Source organism: Phyllobates terribilis, unplaced genomic scaffold (genome assembly GCF_046119375.1).
Source record: "Phyllobates terribilis strain yellow unplaced genomic scaffold, ASM4611937v1 Scaffold_9__5_contigs__length_417890890, whole genome shotgun sequence".
Taxonomy (NCBI): Eukaryota; Metazoa; Chordata; class Amphibia; order Anura; family Dendrobatidae; genus Phyllobates; species Phyllobates terribilis.
Window position 1 is genome coordinate 227,249,662 of NW_027362769.1, and position 24,554 is coordinate 227,274,215.

Sequence of the window (24,554 nt, forward strand, 5' to 3'; positions counted from 1 at the left end):
CATATTTTCCGCAGCACTTTACATTTAAGCGGGGACATGTACAGACAATAAAAACAATACGTTGTAACACATAGTTCAGCAGTTACAGGAGGAGTGAGGGTCCTTCTCGCAAGCTTACAATCTATAAGGAAATAGGGGGATACAATAGGTAGACCGTGCTTGTTATGTATGGTCCAGCCATCATTATTATAATAAGGGTGTCACGCTGGGAGCGAAAGATCGCCCAGCGTGCAGTGCAACATGAGGGGGACAACCGGGAAGATGTAGAAGGGAGACCCTGGCGATAGGGAGAAGGGACAGAGGCCACCTATTAACAAAAGTATGAGTCTGATCCCTGCGCTACCTATCGTCCCTAGACAGGTCCCCCCCTTGCGCGATCACATGCCTAAGGCCTCGCTGGCCCTGGACTTACCCTGGCTAATGCACACGCAAGCAAGACACTAGTATCACCACTACAATAATACAACACGAGGAAGGTAAGACACCCAGTGGGAAGACAAAACATAGAAATGACATACGGCAGGGACATCACGAAACACCAGTATTCACCTCCGTAGACCCTTGGTCCTCAAGGTCATGGCCAATGCAGACCGACAGTGATGGTAATGATGTAGGCTCCGGAGGCGCGACAAATCTCCTAAGCGACGTCCTGTGGAATACGTTAAGGAAACACATCACTGGGGGTAACTCCAACGTTTATTACCACGCTTACGTTTGGAACCAGATGGTACTCTCCTTACGGTACCAACAACGGAGGCATCCCCCGTGTCACAAAACTCTTACCCTTAGGAGACTCAGTGGTAACTAGCAGCCCTGCCTGACCAATCTTCCGGGAGGACACCGAGGTCTAGTGTTACCCTGGGGTATGGGTAGAGTCTCCCCTTATTCTCTGGTAGCACCTTAGCTACCTCCACCAGAGAAGGAGGGGTAGGTTTCACCAAGACTGCAGAGCTAGTAGCACCCAGGCAACTGTTCTTACAAAATTTGCCCCAACTGACTACTTCTCTGGAGCACCAATCTATAACCGGATTGTGTTTCTTCAGCCAGGGAAGGCCTAAGATGATGGGCATAGGCAAAACATAGAATACACTCAGCTCTTTAACAGGAAACTTCACTGCTGCAACAGAACACCAGAGCTTCTCCAGAGACTGGCCCCTTCAAAGAGGTCGGCATAGAATGAACTATAACCAGCGGTCAGCTGATGGATCATGTGGCTATTTAAAGGGAGATGGGCGTGGCACCAACTAACATCAGCTGACCGTCTTCAAAAAGCTACCAGCAGGAGACTAACATTAAACCTTGCTAAACCAAAGGAAAAAAACTACATTTAAATTCCAGCATAGCCAGAACTGCCACGAATCCCAAAATCATTTGTGACAAAGGGTTTTCATATTAAGCTGCATGATCCGTCATCAGCCAGGATCTGTCTAAGTACAGTTACCAAGTGCTATTGGGTGCATGGAGGATGTAGAGACAGATGAGTAGGCAGGAGTAGATTATGATTAACATTTAGAGGGAGGGAACAGGAAAGAGTTAGGTTAGTGAGTTGAAGTGATAGGCTTGTCTAAACAGATGTGTTTTTAATGCACGCTTAAAAACATATCGGATCGTTTGGGGTAGTGCATTCCAGAAAACTAGTGCAGCAGTCTTGGAGACGGAGGTGCGAGGTTCGGATTATGGAGAATGTTAGTCTTAGATCAGTTGCAGAACGGACGGCACAGGTAGGGTGATAGACAGAAATGAAGGATGAGATATAGGGCGGTGCAGATCTGTGGAGAGCTGTGTGGGTGAGAGAGATGAGTTTGTACTGTTTTCTGTAGAGAATGGGTAACCAGCAGGCTCGGTCTGGCCTGGCGGGGCGCCGGGAAATTTCCCGGTGGGCCCCGGGCCCCGGGCCCCATGCAGAGGGAACTGAAGAATTTAAAAAAAAAAAAGTGGTCGTGGGCCCTTTAAGAGCGCGCGCACGCACTTTCACCGACGCGATGCCCAGGAGAGTAGCGGGAGGGGCCTGGGAGCAGGAGAGCAGGGGCTGCACTGCAGCGTCACACTCAGCAGACAGGGAAGCACGTCTGCTAAAAGTGACGTCACAGCGCGCCCTGCACTGCAGTCTCCCACATTAGGAGCGTGTCTGTGGGCTGGATACAAGCCAAGGTACTGTAATATTTGTGTGTTTGTATGGATTTTTATGTATATGCTGCCTGCATGTGTGTGTGTACAGTGTGTGTATATGCCTGTGTGTGTACAGTGTGTGTGTATATGCCTGTGTGTGTATGTACAGTGTGTGTGTATATGCGTGTGTGTGTACAGTGTGTGTGTATATGCCTGTGTGTGTGTGTGTATATGCCTGTGTGTGTGTGTGTACAGTGTGTGTATATGCCTGTGTGTGTGTACAGTGTGTGTGTATATGCCTGTGTGTGTACAGTGTGTGTATATGCCTGTGTGTGTGTATATGCCTGTGTGTGTGTGTACAGTGTGTATATACCTGTGTGTGTGTACAGTGTGTGTGTGTACAGTGTGTGTGTGTGTGTGTACAGTGTGTGTATATGCCTGTGTGTACAGTGTGTGTATATGCCTGTGTGTATACAGTGTGTATATGCCTGTGTGTGTACAGTGTGTGTATATGCCTGTGTGTGTGTATATGCCTGTGTGTGTGTATATGCCTGTGTGTGTGTGTACAGTGTGTATATACCTGTGTGTGTGTACAGTGTGTGTATATGCCTGTGTGTGTGTGTACAGTGTGTATGTGTGTGTGTGTACAGTGTGTGTATATGCCTGTGTGTGTACAGTGTGTGTATATGCCTGTGTGTACAGTGTGTGTATATGCCTGTGTGTGTACAGTGTGTGTATATGCCTGTGTGTACAGTGTGTGTATATGCCTGTGTGTACAGTGTGTGTATATTGACTCGCCCCCTGGGCCAGTGCTGTAGTGCGGCGCGCGTGTGCGCGGGGGATACCCGGAGCCGGATCCGATGGGGGTAGTAGTCTTCGTGTGGCGGTGACCCGGTCCGCGCCCAGGGTGGTCAAACTAAGTGGCAGTTATTGGTATGATGGTATTAGTGTCCGACTACGCCACCCGTTGAATGCGGTTATGAAACCGCCGCTGCAGGGCAGACCGCTGAGGCCGGTGGTATAGGTGTGCAGCAATGTTGATATAACCCCCAACGGGAGAGGTATGGCCTCAGGGCAGCGGATGTGGATGATGTTGGGAGTGATGGTGTGGATGTCCCAGCACTAACGGTGCGACAAGGAAGCACGGAGACGCGAGGGTACAGTTCAGGGCCTTTACTGATGGTACAAGGCAAATTCCCCCGGGAGTACTGGCTAGTAGTTGGGGCCTGGTTAGTCTGCGAGTAAGCCGGAGTTCCCCTGGCCAGGTGGAGTTGTAGGCCTTCCCGTTAGTCTGTACCCTTCCTGGCTACCCTGCTTTCAGCGGTTACAAGTAGCCCACGTCCCTGGGTATACCGTGTGGTGCTCACCCGTATGGCTGGTGACCTGGGGCCTCCTGTTAGCCTCCGCTCCGGGATGGCGGTGCTGGTCCCTTCGTTGTGACTGAGCCTCCGGGCTTTTATGGCCAGAGGACCTGGAATCCCCTGCCGGATGGATTCTGCTGCTGGGTATATCTTAGTCCCCACAGCCTCGGACTCCTGTGTCCGGTTTTAGTACCTTCTCCCAGGGCGAGCTCTGCACAGCTCCAGCCCCTGGCGCTTCTCCTTGGCTCCTACAGAGCTCCTGATGTCTATCTGTCCCTGTTTCTGCGTGTCCAGACCAGACTCCGTCTCTGTCTGGAACTCCTCTCTCTAACCCTGCCTCAGCCCCAGTTTTTATAGGGGAAGTTCTTCCCCTCCCAGGACTGAGCAGGAGGTGTGGCATGCTTAGGATTCCTGACCAGGAGACCTCCCACCTGCTCACAGACGTAATACTGCTATTACTGTGGAAACCAGACCCCTGGGGTGCCACATTCCCCCCTAGTGAAATTTAGTACTCCCGGACTAAACATATATATATATTTTTTTTAAAACATAACAGGGTATAAACAATAACAATTAAATACATGAGATGGTCACGGCGTGTCCGTAACCGGGAAGCAATAAGGGTGTCCATTTCACCAAAGAACAGGGAGCCGTAACCAGGTAGGGGTCTGTCCTGCCCCGAGTCTTCAACAGTCTTTAGTCCATTCCTGGGTTACGCTCCAAACATATTTACAACAGAGTTCCGGTTACTCACTGTCCATAACCTGTCAGTCCATATAAAGAAATCTGTAACTGAAAAACATAATTAGCAATGGCTACAACAAAACAGGTAAACATAAAATAGTTAAAGCAACTAGCCAACTTAGATTCTCCAACGTACGGGCATCTGGCCTCTGGTAACCCTAGTGGACCTACGGAGCTCACTAACTGGTCCTGCACTACAGGGTGTAGGAGGTGTTATGGGCAGGCTGGGCAGCTTTCTGCGCACTCTTTGGCTCACTAGGGGCACGGCAGGCTCACTACTAGCAGAGGGTTGATCCTCCTGTACTGCTGGCGTGGACTCTTCTGCCGCTTGGGCCGGCTGCTCTTCCAGCTCTACTGGTTCCTCTGTAGGCACTTGCGGGGCTGGCTGGAGAAAGGTGAGGACGGGTACCACGACAGCACCGTTTACTTGTGTCCAAGACCGGGGGAAGTCTCCGAGTACAGTCCTGATCATTTCTTCCCTTTCCTCTGCGGGTCGAGGGTTTTCTTGATCTTCCTCTTCGGGGCTTCGCAGCTGCTCGGGACACTTCTTCAGGTGGTCTCTGGAGACAACGGCTGTGGTTTCTCCTCAATCCTTACTGATCACGCAAATCTTTGGGCTCTCATGGCTTGATGGCAGTATGGTGTACGGGTCCTTCTCCCACTGGTCGTCCAACTTGTGGAGCCGTCTTTTCCTCTTCAAGACCTGCTCTCCAGGTACCAGGGGAACAGCGGGAGCATACTGATTATAAGCCCTCTCTTGCCTTTCTCTAGCTTGAGACAGACTTCGCTCCACGCTCTCCTGCACTTTCCGATACTGCTGCTGCCGTCCTGTATCCCAGTCTGCCTCTGGCGAGGTGTCCTCGGGCGTCAGGACTCCCATATCCAGGTCGATAGGCAGCTTACCAGGCCTCGCTCTCATTAGGTAAGCCGGGGTACAGTTGGTAGAACCTACAGGGATGTGGTTGTATAGGTCCACCAGATCAGGCAGCTTCTCAGGCCACAGACTGCGTTCTTCCAGGGGCAATGTTTTCAGGAGGTCTATCACCACCTGGTTCATCTTCTCGCAGAGTCCATTAGTTTGTGGGTGATAGGGCGTTGTTCTTATCTTCGTGCAGCCATACAGGTTGCAGAACTCCTGGAAGACTTCCGCTTCGAAGGCTGGCCCTTGGTCTGTCAGCACTTGGTCCGGGTACCCGTGTGGATGGCAGAAGTGCTGCTGGAAGGCTCTAGCTGCTGTTTGAGCCGTTAAGTCCTTGACCGGGACCACCACCAGGAACCGGGAGTAATGATCTACGATTGTGAGGGCGTAGACATACCCAGATCTGCTTGGAGCCAGTTTCACATGGTCCAGGGCTACCAGTTCCAGTGGCTGTCGGGTGATGATGGGCTGCAAGGGAGTCTTCTGGCTGGCACGGTCCTTCCTTCTTAGGTGGCACGGTCCACAGTCTCTGCACCACCTCTCGATGGCTCCTCTCATGCCTACCCAGTAGAACCATTCACGCAACAAGAACTCCAGCTTCTTCCACCCGAAATGTCCTGCTCCGTTGTGGTACGCCTCCAGAATCATAGCCGTGTCTCGTCTGGGGACCACTACCTGCCGGGTCAACTCATGTGTTCGAGAGTTAACCATTCTCCGGCACAACTTCTCCCTGTAGAGGAACAGCCTACTTTTCTCCTTCCACAGTTGCTTAGTCTCTTCTGGGGCGTCTGGGTCCAGACTGGCATCGGCTTGGGTCAGCATTTCCTTCACCAGACGGACTGCAGGATCACTGTCTTGCGTCTCCGCCCAGTTGTAGTGGGGCAAGGGATTGAACGTCGCGGAGCGCCTGTCCTTCACACAGTGGGAATACAGGGTAATCCCATGACGGTGGAACGCAGGGAGCTCAACTTCTTCCAGATCTTCTGGATCTTCCCCTACGTCCGGTAAGTTCGGCATTCTAGACAGGGCATCCGCGTTGGCATTTGAGCGTCCTGCCCGGTATTTGATGGTGAATTCAAAGTTGGACAGGCGAGCCATCCATCTCTGTTCCAGAGCACCGAGCCTTGCAGTGTCCAGGTGTGTCAACGGGTTGTTATCCGTGTACACGATGAATTTGGAGGAGGCAAGGTAATGCTTGAAACGTTCGGTCACTGCCCACACTACTGCCAGGAACTCCAGCTTGAATGAGCTATAATTCTCAGGGTTCCTCTCGGTGGGTCGTAGCTTTCGGCTAGCGTAAGCGATTACTCGTTCTTTTCCTTGCTGGATCTGGGACAGCACGGCTCCTAGCCCGATGTTACTTGTGTCCGTGTGGAGGATAAAGGGCTGGCTCTAGTCTGGATATGCCAGGATTTCATCCCCCGTGAGGGCCATCTTCAGCTGGCAAAAGGACTCCTCTTCCAGCTTTTCCCACCTGAAGGGCGGCTTCTGGTTTTTGGTTTTTCGAGATTGACCTATCAGGAGGTCCTGCATAGGGGCTGCCATTTTGGTGAAACCGGGAATGAATCTTCGGTAGTAGCCTACCAACCCGAGGAACTGCCGCACTTCCTTTATGCTGGAGGGTCTTGGCCAGTCCTTAATCACGGTGATCTTATCAGGGTCAGGAGCCACTCCGTCAGCACTCACCACGTGTCCCAGGTATTGCACCTTTGGTTTCAGGAGGTGACACTTGGAGGGTTTCACCTTTAGGCCGTAGTTTGCCAGAGCTTCGAACACTTCTGCCAGGTGTTTCAGGTGGTCCTCGTAGGTCTTGGAATAGACGATGACATCGTCCAGGTATAACAGGACCGTCTCGAAGTTCCGGTGTCCCAGACAGCATTCCATCAACCGTTGGAAGGTTCCTGGTGCGTTGCAGAGCCCGAACGGCATACAGTTAAATTCGCTGAGACCCATCGGGGTGGTGAATGCGGTTTTCTCTCGGTCTGCCTCTGCTACAGGAACCTGCCAGTACCCGCTAGTGAGATCCAAAGTAGAGAAGAAATTAGCAGATTTTAATGCAGCTAAGGACTCTTCTATCCTTGGTAACGGGTACGCATCTTTGTGTGTGATACGGTTGACCTTCCTGTAGTCTACACACATTCTCATAGTGTTGTCCTTCTTTTTCACTAAGACTAGTGGAGCTGCCCAGGGGCTACAGCTGTCCCTGATTACCCCAGCATCCTTCATGTCTCTAAGCATCCCCTTGGCGTGTTGGTAGTGTGCAGGGGGTACGGGTCGGTATCTCTCCTTTATGGGAGGATGGTCTCCCGTGGGGATGTGGTGTTCTACCCCCTTTACTCGCCCGAAGTCTAACGGGTGTTTACTAAACACTCTCTCGTACTCTTGAACCACCCGATAGACTCCTTGTTTCTGGTGTGAGGGAGTGGATTCGGTACCCAGATGTAGTTGCTGACACCAGTCCCCCACTGGTTTCTTAGAACCGTTACCTTCCTCTGGTTGGGATGGAGGCAAGGGTTCCACGGCCTGTACAGAATTCTGGTTTATGGTGAACAATTTAGCGAGCGTGGCATACCGGGGCAGGTGTACTTCTCTCTCACCGATATTTATGATGCGAACGGGCACCCTCCCATGGCGTACATCGACCACCCCCCGTGCTGTCAAAATGGTGGGCCTACTGTCTGAGTAGACGGGTTCTACCATTGCTTGGTAGTCTCTACCTCTTAGACCAATAGCTGCCCGGCACCAAATCATCATCTCACTTTTTGGGGGCATGGCAATAGGGAACGGGTCACACATTCTCACGCTACCTATCTCACCACCAGATAGTTCCACCTGTTGCCGCTTCATCAGTGCCCGGATCTCTTTTTGGAGCACACGCTGCTGGCCGGAACTGGCGTTCTTGGCAACCTGCTGTAAAATGAGAATCACCTCTGCAAGACAATTTTCAATTACATTGGTTCCCAGGGTGATTCTAGGGTGACTCTCATGACGGTCTATGTCCACTATAATCAGTCCTTGTGCCGCCAGTTCGACTTTACCGATTTTAATGGTCACCTCCTTGAATCCCACCTGCGGCACGGGCTGACCATTGCTGGCGATGATACTCAGGTCGTCGTCTGGGTAGCGGGTTATGTCCGAATCATTCCAGTACTGCTTGAAGAGCACGTACGGGATGGTGGTGACCTGTGACCCAGTGTCTAGTAGGGCACTCATAGGAATGCCATCCAGTACCACAGGCAAGATTGGACGTCCCCCTACGTATTTATCACGCCAGTTTGATGGGCCTGATGGTCTTATGCCTGGGGGTTGGCCCTCTACCCCAGGTTGTGCCCGTTTAAATGACAGTACCTTGCCACATGTCCGGGTTGATTGCAGCGGCGGAAAATAGGTCGTCCGTCCTCGTTGTATCGATCGCTGGGTCTTCCTCGGGCCGGTGGGGTCCTCCTCAGTCGGCGCCACGGGACGTCCTACGGTCCGGATGCCAGCTGGATCTTTCCTGGAGAAGAGACCTGTAAAGACTGCACAGTTCTGGTTAGCGCGGCAACGCTCTTAGTCAGCTCTTGGACCTGATGGTGCAGGTCTGTAGCCGGGTCACTGTTTAAAGCCTGCGCATCAGCTCCCACAGGCCCTGCAGACAAGGGCGCCGTCTCCTGGTGGTAAGTGATAGCAGGGCGCCTGTGGGTCACAGCGCCACCTGGTGCCGGTTCTCGGAGCACCCGGATGGCTCTGTCCTTGAACTGTGCAAAGTCCAGGTCAGGGTCCTGTAAGGCCATTGCCCGCACCTGGGTTCGATGGGCATTGCACAGTAGACCCTCAATAAATTGTTCAGTCAACAGCTTATCTTCATTTCCCACGCTGTCAGGGTCTGCCTGCTTAATGGCTCTCAGGGCCTCTTGTAGGTTTAGCGCATAGTCTCTTATACTCTCATGTGCCCGTTGTTTGCACCCATAAAATCTTAGTTTTATTTCGGCTGAGGTGCGGGTGTCAAATGTGTCTTTCAGCCGGGTTAGTATGTCTCTGACAGTCCTCTTCCTCCCAGGTGGCCAGGACTTTACCTCCCTTTGGGCTGCCCCGATTAATTGGGCCACCAGGATGCTCACTTTTTGCGCCTCTGTGAGGGGATACACCTGGAAGAGGCTATCCAGCCTTTTTCTGAAGTCATTTAGGGTATGTGACTCCCCTGAGTACTGGGGTAGCCAGGCTGCCCCCGGGATATAGGGCATGGTCAAAGGCATGACCGCAGCAGCGGTGGCGCTGGCGGCGGCTGTGGCGGTGAAGCTCTCCTCCGTATCCGACATCCTCCTCCCCCCTAGTGGACCGTGGCCTACCTTGCGATGATCCTCTTCCGTAGGCCGCGGCTCCGCAGTCGATCGTCAGGGTTGAGGACCTTCCGTCGCGCTCCTGTGACGTCGGCGTCCGCTGGGCTCCTTCCAGGACCTTACGCAACGTCCGGACGTGAGGCGGGGCTTCAGTTCTCGCGGGCTTTCGGAGTCCACGCCCCTCTTCTTCCCGCGCGGCGCCCTCAGGATGGCGTCCAATGGCGGGAAAACTCCACGGATGGCGGGAAGAAGGCAGAAGATGGCGTCGGATGGCGGGAATCGGCTCCAGATGGCGGGAAACGACTCCGGACGGCGGGAAACTTCACCACAGGTAAGTATAAAAGTCTCTTTTTTCAGGCACGCAGTACCCGGTGGTTGCGGGCACGTAATCCTGCCGACTACGCCAAAGTTGACTCGCCCCCTGGGCCAATGCTGTAGTGCGGCGCGCGTGCGCGCGGGGGATACCCGGAGCCGGATCCGATGGGGGTAGTAGTCTTCGTGTGGCGGTGACCCGGTCCGCGCCCAGGGTGGTCAAACTAAGTGGCAGTTATTGGTATGATGGTATTAGTGTCCGACTACGCCACCCGTTGAATGCGGCTATGAAACCGCCGCTGCAGGGCAGACCGCTGAGGCCGGTGGTATAGGTGTGCAGCAATGTTGATATAACCCCCAACGGGAGGGGTATAGCCTCAGGGCAGCTAGTGAGGCAGGGAGGAATGATGGTGGAAGTGGTGGTGTGACAAGGAATCACTGAGACGTGCGGTTGCAGTTTTCACAGCTTTACTCACAGTTCTTTATCAGGTCACTTGTGCGCAGTAAGGACCACCCGAGCCGTGCTGCGCCCACCAGGTGAGGGACTCGGCTAACTCCCCGGCAATTCCGGAGCGTGGTCCAGGGCTCCCCACTCTTCCTTCCTACTGGCCGTCCCCACCAGGGACCCACCTTTGTCCGGCTCCCTCGGGCCTTTTGGTGGCGAAACCTTTCCCGGCTTCCCTGACCCTATATGGTGTGCCTTCCTGGTGGATATGGTGAGGGGTCGCGCCAAGACTTGACCACGACCTCCGGTTCCTGGCTGAGGATAATTGGCCTCCACCAGTTTGGGATCCGGTACCCTGTTCTGCCAACCCTTCACCCGTTAACTCGTGGGATCTCAGGGTTCCCTCTCTTCTTGCGTCTCTGGGCCTTTCCTGGTGTTTCTGTTCCTCCTTCTTCTTCTTTCTCTCTCTCTCTGCCTCAGGCCTCCTCTCCAGGCCTGGCTCTGGAGCTGGGCCCAGACTGAGCCACAGCTCCCTGTCAGCCCTCTCTGGCTGAGCTCCTCTCTGAACAGGCAGACCTTGATCTCGTCTGGTGCCCACCTTATATACTCCCTCTGACACCCGAGCCCAGGTGACTAGCACCCAATGGGCTCCTACCTATGCCCAGAGTCCCTCCCCTCTCTGCTCCTACACCACTGGGATGTTCCTCCCCCCTCCCCACTCCAGCCAGGGACAGAAGCTGTCGTACCTGCACATCTATCTGGTGGGAGTACCGTTGGTCTGTCCCCCGGAAATGGGGTGAGTGTAGTGCATGCAGCTAACTGAGCCATGTTCCACACTCCATCCTTACCCGGGAGTGGAATACCGCACCTCTGGTTCGAGGTGCAATACCCCTGTAGCAGCCGAGTCCTCGGGGTGCTACATTCCCCCCTGGTAAATCACAGCACGTCCTCGGGCTGGAATAGAGCAAAACAATTAGACATACAAAAATTTTAAAGTGCACTCACATATAAAACATTAACTGAAAACTCATCCCTTTATGGGAGGTACTTTTCTCTTTTAACGTTACGGGTATAAAACATTTTTCTAAGACATTCTACTAATGCCACCGGAACTCTTTTGTAAAACACTATATACAACTTTTGGCATTATTATTTTAGCAGCATATTTAACTTTCCATTATAAAACATTTTCAAAATATATTCTTGATCTCTGGCCACGGTGCAACTTGTGACCAGGTAAAGTGCAACAGTCACTAATTCCAAGGTAGAAAGGCAGTTCTTATAAAACCAATAGGGGGCGCTTTAAGAAGCGCAACTATTTACAGGGTGTTGACCGCTCTCAGTCCTTGGCTAGTGGGAATAGGGAATGGCTGCTCACAGTCCTCAGCCTGATTAGGGATTAGGGCACACAGGTAACAGTCCCTTTAATAACTCCATACTATTCCCAACGGGGACCACACTCCAATTAGCAGCATGACAGGTACCCTTACGGGTAACTATATACAGTTTCAGTTACCGTTCATTAGTAACAATGTCCTCCTGCTCCTTCCTGAGGGTAGTCTTCAGACCCGTCCGGGTCCTCTTGGTCTTCCTCATACTGCATCTCCTCCTCAGCCAGCTGGTGTACGTGAAGGGCGTACGGTCCTTTAGCACACTGATGCCGGGTGAAGGCGACCACATCACCCGGGTAGAGGTCACGTCCGCGGTGTCCCTCCGGCAGGTGGCTCTCGACATCCCTGCGGGTGACAAAGACGTCGCCGGGGGTTCGGTGATCCCGGATAAAGCCCCAGCCGTTCTCCAGTTGAAACTTTATTACGGTCCCGTTGGCGCGGGGACCGTGGTCCGTACGGGGGTTTTGTCGGGCTCGGCGTTTCTGCTCCGCGCTTTGGGCCTGCAGCTGTTCCTCGCGGATTCGCCTCTCTCGCCGTTCTCTTCCAAAGACCTCCAGCTGTTGACGGCAGCACTCCTCACGCCGGGCTGCGTCCGCCCGGGTCTCCTGGGTAAACCCCATTAGGTTCTCACCGGTGGGGTCCCATGCAAACTGGGCATCCTCCAGTGGAAGCGGAGTGATTTTGGCGGGCGCCGGAGCCGGGATCAGAGGCTCGCACAGGGGCCGTTCTTTCCGGAGTCGGGGGTTGACGTACTCCGGTGGCCACACGAAGGGCAGCCCGTCCGGGCTGGTATGTTGCGTGAAGAGATCTGCGCCCAGTGGTGGCACTGTGGAGGTAGAGGGCGCTGTAGGGGCAGCGGCGCCCGGGGGTACTCGGCCCTGCGACCAGGCCGGGGGAATCCTATTTGGGTCAAAGGACGGCACCATTGAGGAAGAAGGCGCTGGAGGGGCATCAGCGCCCGGGTTCACCAGGCCCTGCGACCAGGCCGGTGGCACTTCCTGTTTTGCCGCGCTCAGGGTCAAGGGGCGTGGCGCGGAAGAAGGCGTGACCGCGGCTCCTGCCGCTTGAGGCCTAGTTGGGAGTAGTGGCGGTGCGGCAACGGGCGTGGTGAGTAGGACTTCGGGCTCTGCGACGGGGAGCTGGGGCAGGCTTACGGCTACTGGGCTCGGGGTAATGACGTCCCCATTACCTGCTTCCATCCTTGCAGCTCCCTCCGCGGCGTCGTCTCCGGCCTTCGTCCCTCCTGCACCATCCTCAGGGGCAGACATGCCCCACGTTGCGGGTGGCGTCCTCTGCTGGCGGGTTCCAGCCTGCTGGGCCATCTCCCATCTCCATTCGGCCAGTGCTTCCTGCTGTACTCGGGCCATCTTCCGGGCCAAGGCCTCCAGCGCGGTCTGTGCACGCTCCCGATCTCTGGGGAGTTGTGCCAGGATCTCCACCAGGCCTTCTGGGGTGGGGCCTGCAACAGGCTCCGAACCACGGGGTCGTTGCTGCTCGACTCTTCCTCCATCCCCGGGTGCGATCTGTCCAGACTCCTCCAGGCCGCACCCATCTTCTCAGCTTTATTCCCTATCCGCCCCCATTGGGAGTGGTCCCGGGGCATCTTAGTGACAGTCAGTTTCAGGGGCAGACCCCCCACTCTGATGGACATCTCCATTATTGTAGTCTCGGCTGGTGGGAGCGGTCTCTTCCTTTGGCGCCACTCTGGGGCCATGCCCACGATGGGAGGTGGTCTCTTGCCACCCTTTGGCACGCCCATAATGGCGTCCGCTCTGCCAGGGCGGTAAACCGTCTCAGATGGCGGGAATCGTCTCCTGATGGCGGGAAACTCCGCAGATGGCGGGTAAAGGCTGCAAATGGCGGGCAAACGGCGGGAAACGACTCCGGACGGCGTCCCATGGCGGGAATCCTCCGGAATTGGCGGGAGACTTCTTTTTGAGGTATATATGCACTTTTCTTCAGGCACGCAGTACCCGGTGGTTGCGGGCACGAGATCCTGCCGACTACGCCAAAGTTGACTCGCCCCCTGGGCCAGTGCTGTAGTGCGGCGCGCGTGCGCGCGGGGGATACCCGGAGCCGGATCCGATGGGGGTAGTAGTCTTCGTGTGGCGGTGACCCGGTCCGCGCCCAGGGTGGTCAAACTAAGTGGCAGTTATTGGTATGATGGTATTAGTGTCCGACTACGCCACCCGTTGAATGCGGTTATGAAACCGCCGCTGGAGGGCAGACCGCTGAGGCCGGTGGTATAGGTGTGCAGCAATGTTGATATAACCCCCAACGGGAGAGGTATGGCCTCAGGGCAGCGGATGTGGATGATGTTGGGAGTGATGGTGTGGATGTCCCAGCACTAACGGTGCGACAAGGAAGCACGGAGACGCGAGGGTACAGTTCAGGGCCTTTACTGATGGTACAAGGCAAATTCCCCCGGGAGTACTGGCTAGTAGTTGGGGCCTGGTTAGTCTGCAAGTAAGCCGGAGTTCCCCTGGCCAGGTGGAGTTGTAGGCCTTCCCGTTAGTCTGTACCCTTCCTGGCTACCCTGCTTTCAGCGGTTACAAGTAGCCCACGTCCCTGGGTATACCGTGTGGTGCTCACCCGTATGGCTGGTGACCTGGGGCCTCCTGTTAGCCTCCGCTCCGGGATGGCGGTGCTGGTCCCTTCGTTGTGACTGAGCCTCCGGGCTTTTATGGCCAGAGGACCTGGAATCCCCTGCCGGATGGATTCTGCTGCTGGGTATATCTTAGTCCCCACAGCCTCGGACTCCTGTGTCCGGTTTTAGTACCTTCTCCCAGGGCGAGCTCTGCACAGCTCCAGCCCCTGGCGCTTCTCCTTGGCTCCTACAGAGCTCATGAGGTCTATCTGTCCCTGTTTCTGCGTGTCCAGACCAGACTCCATCTCTGTCTGGAACTCCTCTCTCTAACCCTGCCTCAGCCCCAGTTTTTATAGGGGAAGTTCTTCCCCTCCCAGGACTGGGCAGGAGGTGTGGCATGCTTAGGATTCCTGACCAGGAGACCTCCCACCTGCTCACAGACGTAATACTGCTATTACTGTGGAAACCAGACCCCTGGGGTGCCACATTATGCCTGTGTGTGTACAGTGTGTATATGCCTGTGTGTACAGTGTGTGTATATGCCTGTGTGTGTATGTCTCTGTGTGTGTGTGTATATACCTGTGTGTGTGTACAGTGTGTGTGTGTGTACAGTGTGTTTATATGCCTGTGTGTGTTTATATGCCTGTGTGTGTGTTTATATTCCTGTGTGTGTGCTTATATTCCTGTGTGTGTGTGTGTTTATATGCCTGTGTGTGTATATGCCTGTGTGTGTGTGTGTGTATATATGCCTGTATGTGTGTGTGTATATGCCTGTGTGTGTATATGCCGGTGTGTGTATATGCCTGTGTGTGTCCATTGTGTATGCCTGTGTGTTTATGTGTCTTCACACATATGTGTGTGTGTGCTTCCCTGCGTGTCTGCATTTTTGTGTGTGATTGTCTGAGTGTGTCTGTGCATTTCTGTGTGTGCTTGCCTGTGTGTGTACGTGTCCCCATTTCTGTGAGTATGTGTATCTGCGTGTGTATATTAGGGCTCTTTCACATGTCCTGATATTTACGGGACTGGAGATATCCGTGTCCACCTGTGTGTCATCCAAGTGACACATACTGGCGCTTGGGAATCAGTATACAGTTAGCACTGTTCCCAAGAGCCGGGTGCTGAGCGCTGCCCTCATCATAGATCCCTGCAGGCGATGTGATCAGCAGCAGCGGGATCAATGATGAGAGTAGTAGTCTACTCCCACCGTGTCTGTGTTCAACTGTAAAAATAAGAATAAAATAAAAAAATCCTTATACTCACCTCTCCTAAGTGTCACCTGCTGTAATCCGTGCGAGCGCTCACGCCGAGGAGAATGACTTCTGCAGCGAGCTTGCTCCAGAGCTGCGCTTAGTGAATGACAGGGCACCGCTTGTTGAGCGTAGCTCCGGAGCCCACTCGCTGCAGGAGACATTCTCCTCGGCGTGAGAGCTCGCACGGATTACAGTGGGTGACACTTAGTAGAGGTTAGTATAAGGTTTTTTTTATTTTATTCTTTTTACAGTTGGACACAGCTTGTATAGACTATTACTCTCATCATTGACCATGGTGGTGCTGATCGCAGCGCCTGCAGGGATCTATGATGAGGGCAGCGCTCAGCGCTCTTCCCAAGCACCGGGTGCTAACTGTCATCAGTGTGCGGGACTTTTTGCGGTCTGGACAGCAGGTAAAAAACAGACATGCCAGCGTGTTTTGCCCACGGACACCACATGGTCTGTAGAAAGTGGAAACACACTGACATGTGCACATACGCATTCATGTGAATGGGTCTACGTGTGTCAGTGTCTCTGGTACGTGTGGAAACTGTCACCGCACGTACTGACGTGTGAAAGAGCCCTTAGTATGTGTCTGTGTGCGCTTGTTTTCGTGTGTGTAAGAGCGCTTCTGCATGTCTGTGTGCTCTTCCGAAGATTTATTATATTTGGAGAGAGATGGGAGAGAAATTTTAGGAGACAGAATGGGGAGATGTGTGAAGAAACAGTATGGTGAACTAGGGGAGGGGTGGGAATGGGTGCGAGAACAGAATGGGGATGTATGAGGAAACAGTATGGAGAGTAGGGGAATAGTGTGAGGAGACAGTATGGTGGGAGAAAAGTGTGAGGTGACACAGCACAGAGACTAGGTAGTGTGGGGGAAGGTATAGAGATGCGGCAGTATGGGGGGAACAGTGTGAGGGCACAGCAAGGAGGGAACAGTATGCTGAGGAGGGGGAGTGTGATGAAGGGGCACAGTATAGAGACTGGGCAGTATAGGGGGGGCACAGTGTGAGAGGACAGTGTGAAGAGGGGGCCCAGTATGGTAAGGAGAGGACAGTGTGGAGAGCAGGTACCATAAGAGGGATACAGTGTATGTCATTTTTTTGTGCAGGGAGCATTGTAAGAGTTAGGTTTATTCAGGGGCTCAGTGTAGATATTTTTATTCAGGAGCATTATAATGACACTGCTATCTTTAAGGGCATCGTGTGGGGATGATCTGCAGAAGACCGGAGAAGATGGAAGTCTGCAGAGACGAGCTGTGGATGAGAAAAGTCATCATGGAGACTGGACAAGAGGGAGACGAAAAGAGAGAGAACGACTCTAATCAGAGAAGACGTCTCAGGTAAGATACCTGGATGTAAATGTTCATTTGTGATCCTGCCTGTGTCTCATCAGTACTGTGGTTCCTGTATGGTCCGCAGTCTGATGATGACTGATAACAACTCCCAGTATCTCTATTGTTAGTTACATACTGGGAGTTGTAGGTTTATGTGATACAAAGATATATGGGGGATGACCTGACATTACAATTGATGGTGGTTCAGATGATGTATTCATGTACTGATGAGTTTGTGCGCGTCTGCGTGTTTGTGCGCGTCTGCGTGTGTGTGCGCTTCTGCGTTTTTGTGCGCATCTACGTATCTGGAATAATATGTATTTTGTAAGATGCGTGTATGTAAGAGTCCATTGTGGTGTGTAATAACATTCATATGCTTGAGGCACCTTTACTAAATCTATTAGGACTCACTCACATGTGTTAGGGAATTCCATTTGTCTTTCCACATTTAGGAACAGACAAGTGAAATTTGCTAACCTTGTCATAACCATAGGGTTGTACTTGTATGGAGCGGGTTCAGGAGCTGAGCCTGCTCCATACCAGGCAGATGTCGGCTGTGTTACATAGCCAGCGTCTGCCTGTAACAGCAGTGATCAGAGCTCGCCTTGATTGCTGCTGTTTTGAGTATTTAAGTGCCCTTGTCAATCACTGACAGCAGCATTTAGCTAGCACGATGGCCGGTGCATGCAGTCACCTGCTCCCTTCTGCCCCCTGTGACGCAGTTGCAGGTTGCTGATGGGTTGCCAGTAGTGCTGAGTGAGCGTGGTCGGACAAGGTGTTATCTCAGCATGCTCGGGTGTTATCCAGGTATCTTGTAGTGCTCTGCTAATATGCTCGAGTCCCTGCGGTAACATGTTTTGCGGCGGTAGACAGAAGCAACATATGCAGGGATTACCTAACAAACAGGCAATTCCTGCATGTGTTGCGTCTGTCTACCGCCGCAAAACATGCTACCCTGGGGACTCGAGCATATTAGCAGAGCACTACAAGATACCTGGATAACACCTGAGCATGCTGGGATCACACCTTATCTGACCATTCTCGCTCAGCACTAGTTACCAGGTGCTGCTGCCATGTTAGTCGTTCAATGAAGCTCAGCCTGGGGTTGGGCTCCATGGAAGTGTCACAATCCAGGTGCCGGACGTTATTGCAGCACCCTCACTTTGTAGTTAGCGGTGACTGTAATGTCTCCCTCCTTGCACCGATCCTATGATAGGAAGCGAGTGGCGGCAGGGAGAATAAAACGTAATTTTCTCCGTGTAGCCAACGCTTTTCCATTAAGCCGTCTAACCAGGCTTTAAACCCTATTTACCTGCAGATTACCCCTATATCTGCAGATAAATAGCGTTTTTCAAGGTGACAAGTTACCATTAAAGGGACTCTGGCAGTACGGAATGACTGTTCGAACAAAGTCCTGCCGCTTGGTGCTCCACAGCGCGGCCAATCATGTAATTATAGTACATTATAGAAAAGCAAAACAAGTAATAAAACCGTTTATGGTGGGCTGTAGTGTGGGCCCCTAGAGTCAGTTCCCCTGGTGGGCCCTAGGCACCCCAGTCCGACCCTGGTAACCAGTGCAATGACTGGCACAGGGTAGAGGTGTTGGTGAAACAGCCTGATAGAAATACAACCCTGGCTGCTGCATTAAGGATGGATTGGAGAGGAGAGAGTTTCGTAAGAGGGAGAGCTTGCTGCTTGGGAATTTATGGCTGCACCACCCGAGGAAATTGCAAGTCGAGTATATGTAGGTTAGTAGAGGAAGGAAACACAGGGAGTTCAGTTTTGGAGAGATTCAGTTTCAGATAGAGAGAGGACATGATATTAGAGACAGCAGACAGACAATCCCTGGTATTTTTGTATTAAAGTGGGGGTGATGTCAGGTGAAGAATAGGTGTATAGTTGGGTGTCATCAGCATAGAGATGATACTGGAAATCAAATCTACTGATGGTTTGACCAATATGGGCAGTATATAAGGAGAAAAAGAGAGGGACTAGGATTGAGCCTTTCTTGAAGAACCCTGATAAAAAGGGGGAAGGTTAAAGAAAGAAGAGCCAGTAAAAGATACCATGAAGGAGTGGTCAGAGAAATAGGATAAGGACCAAGAGAGAACGTTGTACTTGAGGCCGATAAAGCGGAGCATGGTGTTGAGGAGCTGGTGATCCACAGTATTAAGCTGCAGAGAGATCCGGGGTAATCAGCAGGGAGTAGTGACTATTGGATTTTGCTGTTAGTAGGTCATTAGTAGTGTTGAGCGAGCATGCTCGACACTGCTCGTTACCCCACCGAGCATCACGCTACTCGGGATGTTCGGCGAGCACCGAGCATTTCCGGGTTACTCTGGCGGGAGCTCGTGTCTCCGCCCTGCACGTTTGGCGCTCTTTACAGAGCCAATGAACATGCAGGGATTGCCAGCCAGTCACTGTAATGCCGCAGCCATGTTGTTTGTGGGCATTACAGTGATTGGCTGGCCGCACAGCGTCACCTCGAGTATTTAAAACCAGGCGCCACCATCTTGGACACAGTCGCTCCGGATCAGACGGTGTAGGGAGAGTGCTGCTGAGTTAGGGAGAGATATATAGTGCTAAATAGGTAGTGTAGGGTCTCTAAAGCCTGCCAAATCAAACAAACAGTCCTTCTCAGGACTAATATCCTTCCAAGATATCAGGCAGGCAGGCAGGCTGTATAGGAGACGCAGTGGTTATACCAGCAAACGCTGCATTACAGTCCTGTGTGCTCCTGTTGGTCAAATTGCTAGACTTATCACCCCGGTCTCAGGGGCCAGGAAAATATATATTTTTTTTTCATCTAAATCCTGTATTTTTTTTTTTCCTCAGTCAGACTGTCCAAATACGCGTCTTATTAACCTTTTGGTATTCCCCTCCCCCCAAAAAAAATTTAGTGTGTTTGTGACTGTTCAGACACCAATATATCTGTTTAAAAGAGTCTGGTGTAGGTCAGAAAAATAGAACTGTGGTTTTGCAGTTCCACGGGTGAAATCTCTTTATTATCCTGTTTTTGGCATTTTTTGCCGTAAAAAAAAACTGTAATAGTGTCTCCCTGACTGGTCAGACACCAATATATCTGTTTAAAAGAGTCTGGTGTATGCCACATAACTATAACTGTGGTTTTGCAGTTCCACGGTTCAAATCTTTGTATTATCCACTTTTGGGCCTTTTTTACATAAAAAAAACAGTTTGAGTGTGTCGCTGACTGTTCAGCCCCAAATATATCTATTTAAAAAAGTCTGGTATACGCCAGTAAATTAGAACTGTGGTTTTGCAGTTCCATGGTTCAAATCTCTGCATTATCCAGCTTTTGGTATTTTTTCCGTCAAGAAAAACTGTAATAGTGTCTCTCTGATTGTTCAGACACAAATATGTCTGTTTGAAAGATTCTGGTGTAGGCCAGAGAAATAGGACTACCCTTTTTCCATTGATAGTGCGAGTGTAAATGTGGCACCCCAGGGGTCTGGTTTCCACAGTAATAGCAGTATTACGTCTGTGAGCAGGTGGGAGGTCTCCTGGGCAGGAATCCTAAGCATGCCACACCTCCTGCCCAGTCCTGGGAGGGGAAGAACTTCCCCTATAAAAAACTGGGGCTGAGGCAGGGTTAGAGAGAGGAGTTCCAGACAGAGACGGAGTCTGGTCTGGACACGCAGAAACAAGGACAGATAGACATCAGGAGCTCTGTAGGAGCCAAGGAGAAGCGCCAGGGGCTGGAGCTGTGCAGAGCTCGCCCTGGGAGAAGGTACTAAAACCGGACACAGGAGTCCGAGGCTGTGGGGACTAAGATATACCCAGCAGCAGAATCCATCCGGCAGGGGATTCCAGGTCCTCTGGCCATAAAAGCCCGGAGGCTCAGTCACAACGAAGGGACCAGCACCGCCATCCCGGAGCGGAGGCTAACAGGAGGCCCCAGGTCACCAGCCATACGGGTGAGCACCACACGGTATACCCAGGGACGTGGGCTACTTGTAACCGCTGAAAGCAGGGTAGCCAGGAAGGGTACAGACTAACGGGAAGGCCTACAACTCCACCTGGCCAGGGGAACTCCGGCTTACTCGCAGACTAACCAGGCCCCAACTACTAGCCAGTACTCCCGGGGGAATTTGCCTTGTACCATCAGTAAAGGCCCTGAACTGTACCCTCGCGTCTCCTTGCTTCCTTGTCGCACCGTTAGTGCTGGGACATCCACACCATCACTCCCAACATCACCCACATCCGCTGCCCTGAGGCCATACCTCTCCCGTTGGGGGTTATACCAACATTGCTGCACACCTATACCACCGGCCTCAGCGGTCTGCCCTGCAGCGGCGGTTTCATAACCGCATTCAACGGGTGGCGTAGTCGGACACTAATACCATCATACCAATAACTGCCACTTAGTTTGACCACCCTGGGCGCGGACCGGGTCACCGCCACACGAAGACTACTACCCCCATCGGATCCGGCTCCGGGTATCCCCCGCGCGCACGCGCGCCACACTACAGCATTGGCCCAGGGGGCGAGTCAACTTTGGCGTAGTCGGCAGGATTACGTGCCTGCAACCACCGGGTACTGCGTGCCTGAAAAAAGAGACTTTTATACTTACCTGTGGTGAAGTTTCCCGCCGTCCAGAGTCGTTTCCCGCCATCTGGAGCCGATTCCCGCCATCCGACGCCATCTTCTGCCTTCTTCCCGCCATCCGTGGAGTTTTCCCGCCATTGGACGCCATCCTGAGGGCGCCGCGCGGGAAGAAGAGGGGCGTGGACTCCGAAAGCCCGCGAGAACTGAAGCTCCGCCTCACGTCCGGACGTTGCGTAAGGTCCTGGAAGGAGCCCAGCGGACGCCGACGTCACAGGAGCGCGACGGAAGGTCCTCAACCCTGACGATCCACTGCGGAACCGCGGCCTACGGAAGAGGATCATCGCAAGGTAGGCCACGGTCCACTAGGGGGGAGGAGGATGTCGGATACGGAGGAGAGCTTCACCGCCACAGCCGCCGCCGGCGCCACCGCTGCTGCGGTCATGCCTTTCACCATGCCCTATATCCCGGGGGCAGCCTGGCTACCCCAGTACTCAGGGGAGTCACATACCCTAAATGACTTCAGAGAAAGGCTGGATAGCCTCTTCCAGGTGTATCCCCTCACGGAGGCGCAAAAAGTGAGCATCCTGGTGGCCCAATTAATCGGGGCAGCCCAAAGGGAGGTAAAGTCCTGGCCACCTGGGAGGAAGAGGACTGTCAGAGACATACTAACCCGGCTGAAAGACACATTTGACACCCGCACCTCAGCCGAAATAAAACTAAGATTTTATGGGTGCAAACAACGGGCACATGAGAGTATAAGAGACTATGCTCTAAACCTACAAGAGGCCCTGAGAGCCATTAAGCAGGCAGACCCTGACAGCGTGGGAAATGAAGATAAGCTGTTGACTGAACAATTCATTGAGGGTCTACTGTGCAATGCCCACCGAACCCAGTTGCGGGCAATGGCCTTACAGGACCCTGACCTGGACTTTGCACAGTTCAAGGACAGAGCCATCCGGGTGCTCCGAGAACCGGCACCAGGTGGCGCTGTGACCCACAGGCGCCCTGCTATCACTTATCACCAGGAGACGGCGCCCTTGTCTGCAGGGCCTGTGGGAGCTGATGCGCAGGCTTTAAACAGTGACCCGGCTACAGACCTGCACCATCAGGTCCAAGAGCTAACTAAAAGCGTTGCCGCGCTAACCCGAACTGTGCAGTCTTTACAGGTTTCTACTGCAGGGAAGATCAAACTGGCATCCGGACCGGAGGACATCCCGTGGCGCCGACCAAGGAGGACCCCACCGGCCAGAGGAAGACCCAGCGATCGATACAACGAGGACGGACGACCTATTTGCCGCCGCTGCAATCAACCCGGACATGTGGCAAGGTACTGTAATTTAAACGGGCACAACCTGGGGTAGAGGGCCAACCCCCAGGCATAAGACCATCAGGCCCATCAAACTGGCGTGATAAATACGTAGGGGGACGTCCAATCTTGCCTGTGGTACTGGATGGCATTCCTATGAGTGCCCTACTAGACACTGGGTCACAGGTCACCACCATCCCGTACGTGCTCTTCAAGCAGTACTGGAATGATTCGAACATAACCCGCTACCCAGACGACGACCTGAGTATCATCGCCAGCAATGGTCAGCCCGTGCCGCAGGTGGGATTCAAGGAGGTGACCATTAAAATCGGTAAAGTCGAACTGGCGGCACAAGGACTGATTATAGTGGATATAGACCGTCATGAGAGTCACCCTAGAATCACCCTGGGAACCAATGTAATTGAAAATTGTCTTGCAGAGGTGATTCTCATTTTACAGCAGGTTGCCAAGAACGCCAGTTCCGGCCAGCAGCGTGTGCTCCAAAAAGAGATCCGGGCACTGATGAAGCGGCAACAGGTGGAACTATCTGGTGGTGAGATAGGTAGCGTGAGAATGTGTGACCCGTTCCCTATTGCCATGCCCCCAAAAAGTGAGATGATGATTTGGTGCCGGGCAGCTATTGGTCTAAGAGGTAGAGACTACCAAGCAATGGTAGAACCCGTCTACTCAGACAGTAGGCCCACCATTTTGACAGCGCGGGGGGTGGTCGATGTACGCCATGGGAGGGTGCCCGTTCGCATCATAAATATCGGTGAGAGAGAAGTACTCCTGCCCCGGTATGCCACGCTAGCTAAATTGTTCACCATAAACCAGAATTCTGTACAGGCTGTGGAACCCTTGCCTCCATCTCAACCAGAGGAAGGTAACGGCTCAAAGAAACCAGTGGAGGACTGGTGTCAGCAACTACATCTGGGTACTGACTCCACTCCCTCACACCAGAAACAAGGAGTCTATCGGGTGGTTCGAGAGTACGAGAGAGTGTTTAGTAAACACCCGCTAGACTTCGGGCGGGTAAAGGGGGTAGAACACCACATCCCCACGGGAGACCATCCTCCCATAAAGGAGAGATACCGACCCGTACCCCCTGCACACTACCAACACGCCAAGGGGATGCTTAGAGACATGAAGGAGGCTGGGGTAATCAGGGACAGCTGTAGCCCCTGGGCAGCTCCACTAGTCTTAGTGAAAAAGAAGGACAACACTATGAGAATGTGTGTAGACTACAGGAAGGTCAACCGTATCACACACAAAGATGTGTACCCGTTACCAAGGATAGAAGAGTCCTTAGCTGCATTAAAATCTGCTAATTTCTTCTCTACTTTGGATCTCACTCCAGCATAAAGGAAGTGCGGCAGTTCCTCGGGTTGGTAGGCTACTACCGAAGATTCATTCCCGGTTTCACCAAAATGGCAAATCCTATGCAGGACCTCCTGATAGGTCAATCTCGAAAAACCAAAAACCAGAAGCCGCCCTTCAGGTGGGAAAAGCTGGAAGAGGAGTCCTTTAGCCAGCTGAAGATGGCCCTCACGGGGGATGAAATCCTGGCATATCCAGACTACAGCCAGCCCTTTATCCTCCACACGGACGCAAGTAACATCGGACTAGGAGCCGTGCTGTCCCAGATCCAGCAAGGAAAAGAACGAGTAATCGCTTACGCTAGCCGAAAGCTACGACCCACCGAGAGGAACCCTGAGAATTATAGCTCATTCAAGCTGGAGTTCCTGGCAGTAGTGTGGGCAGTGACCGAACGTTTCAAGCATTACCTTGCCTCCTCCAAATTCATCGTGTACACGGATAACAACCCGTTGACACACCTGGACACTGCAAGGCTCGGTGCTCTGGAACAGAGATGGATGGCTCGCCTGTCCAACTTTGAATTCACCAT